The sequence below is a fragment of the Pteropus vampyrus genome, unplaced genomic scaffold (genome assembly GCF_000151845.1).
Source record: "Pteropus vampyrus isolate Shadow unplaced genomic scaffold, Pvam_2.0 Scaffold221, whole genome shotgun sequence".
Taxonomy (NCBI): Eukaryota; Metazoa; Chordata; class Mammalia; order Chiroptera; family Pteropodidae; genus Pteropus; species Pteropus vampyrus.
This window is the reverse complement of record NW_011889002.1, coordinates 1950322-1953119: the sequence shown is the minus strand read 5'-3', so window position 1 is coordinate 1953119 and position 2798 is coordinate 1950322. Positions and strand designations below refer to the sequence as shown.

The following is a 2798-nucleotide window of genomic DNA, read 5'->3' as shown; positions in this document are numbered from 1 at the left end:
TTCCCCTTTATGAATTTTATACACCGCTTATCGACTGTTTCTCTTCTCACACTTTTATATCTCTTGGTTCAAAAATCACTACTGTCACTTGCCTCCTAGCCACCTCTGATTGTAAACTTTCAGAGCAGAAATAAGGTCTTTTCTTTGACACTTTTGGGGTATATTCCATAGACATCAGTCAAGTGATAGGATGAGTTAATCTTGCTAATTTGTTATGCCCTGGCCTGATGTTTGCTTAGTCCCGGAAATTACTGCTAAAATTATTATCAGGATAGTGGAGTAAGGACAAGGGTTATAAAACATTCTAAATGTTTTTAATGGTTCATCTCTTTTTAATGTTCAGCTCATTATCATCCCATCCCTCCCTGTTCTGTATATATATTTTAATAGTTCTATACCATTACCCATTTCTGATAAGCAACAGAAAATAGTAGGTTTTACATAAGTATTTATGTAAATCAAAGCCAAATACCTTATATTCTAGAATTTTAAGTTTCTTCAGTAATAATGAGAAGGGAGAAAACTTTCGTAGAATTTTCTACAAAGAATAAAAAACATTTTCTTATGTTGATGTAGAAAGAACACTAGATAAGGAATGAGAAGGTCTGAATTTCAATCATTGTTCTACCACTTAAGCAAATCATTTACTTATGTATTTACTGAGTACTTTTTATACTCCAGGCATGGGTCAAAGAAATGTAGATGCGGAGATGAGCAAAAAAAAAGGAGACATTTTATGGAGCTTTTTGGTTTTTGAGCATGGGGAATATAGACATTAACCAATTACAGTTACATAAATGATTGATTACCATGTTATCATAAATTAATAAATGGCTTAAGAACCTTTCTGAGTCCTAGTTTACATATATGTAAAATGATAATAAATATGCACTTCATAAAATTAAGACGATCAAATAAGATAAATATGTATGTATAAGCCAGTATAAGATATTATTAAAATTTTAGTATTATTTCCTCACATTTCTTTACATTTAATTCTACATTTTACTCGTGGAAACATATGACAAGATAATTCCTTACGCTAAATATTTTGTTATTCAAATGATAGCTAAATCCTGATTCTTTTTAGATTTAATTTCTAAAAAGGTCAGGAGTAAATTATATTAAGAAATATAACCATTGATATTAATTCGTAGCAAGAATTAAATAATTTGATAATTAGTATTTGAGGACAGGATTGAGTCAAACTCAATCCTGGGAAGTTTCTACTCAAACCCAATTAGAAATGTGGATGGGAAATTCAGTTTTGTCCAAATTCTTGTGTTGATTCCCCACCTTCCTTTCTTGATTCTTTGGCAGCTTATTCTCTCCAGTTGGGAAGGAGGCTACAACTTACAGTGTCAGGATCTTGCCAGCGCAGGGAAAGCTGACATCCGGGTGAGTCATGAAAGCAAATTAACCATCTGTACACATTTCTCATTGAAAAGGAGAAATCGCTTTCTCCTTCTAGATATGAGAATAGGGGCTGGGATTAGATAAGGAAGGACTCCTATTCTAATAGAAATGTTTGGTGACAAAAATGTTTTCCAAATGTCCAACTATGGGAAACTGAATAAACCATGGTACATCCATTGAATGGATCCCTTTCAAAATGGAATGAGAAAGGTCTCTGTGCTATTATAGAGTTATCTCCAGGATAATACTCACCTGGCACTGTACATAGTTATAACAGTATTATTGACTATATTCCCTATGCTGTACTTCACATCCTCATGACTATTTTATAACTACCAGTTTGTACTTCATCATCCCTTCAACTTTTCTGCCCAGCCCCACAACCTACCCCCCATGTGGCAATCATCAAATTTATCTATGAGTCTGTTTCAGTTATATTAGTTTATTTTGTTCTTTAGATTCCAGATATAAGTGAGATCATATGGTATTTGTCTTTCTCTGACTTATTTCACTTAGCATAATACCTTCTGGGTCAATCCATGTTGTTGGAAATAGTAAGATTTTATTTTTTTCTATGGCTAAGTAATACTCCATTGTATTTATGTACCACATCTTTTTTTTCCATTAATCTATTGATGGACATGTAGGTTGCTTCCACATCTTGGCTCTTGTAAAAAGCACTGCAGTAATCATAGAGGTGCATATATCTTTTTAAATTAGTATTTTGGATTTCTTCAGATAAGTAGCCGGAAGAATTTCTCAGTCATTAGATACTTCTGTTTTAAATTTTTTGAGGAACCTCCAAACTTTTTTCTTAGTGGCTGTACCAATTTGCAATCCCACCAACAGTGTATGAGGGCTCCCTGTTCTCCACATCCTCACCAACACTTGTTTTTTGATTTATTGATGATAGCCATTCTGACAGGTGTCAGTTACTGTGGTTTTAATCTGCATTTCTCTGATGATTACTGAGCTTGAGCATCTTTTCATCTGTCTATTAGCCATCTACATTTCCTCTTTGGAGAAACTTCTATTCTTCTGCCCATTTTTAATTGGATTTTTTTTGTTGTTGTTGTTGAGTCGTATGAGTTCTTTATATATTTTGAATATTAACCTCTTATCAGATTTACCACAAAGGAATATCTTACCCTATTCAGTAGTTTGGCTTTTCACTTTGTTGATAGTTTCCTCTGTGAAAAAACATTTTAGTTTGATGCAGTCCCATTTGTTCATTTTTCTTTTTGTTTCCCTTGCTTGAGGAGATATATCAAAAAAAAATTACTAATAGCAATATCAGAGTTTATCGCCTATGTTTTCTTCTAGAAGTTTTATGATTTCAGGTCTTACATTTAAGTCTTTAATCTATGCTGAGTTTATTCTTG

General features: G+C 32.9%; 1 protein-coding gene across 1 annotated transcript in view; it reads left to right on the top strand.

Annotated features, from left to right (window-relative positions):
• ELOVL2 (ELOVL fatty acid elongase 2) overlaps positions 1–2798 on the top strand; it is an 80268-nt gene that overhangs the window by 69436 nt on the left and 8034 nt on the right. The window lies entirely within an intron of this gene.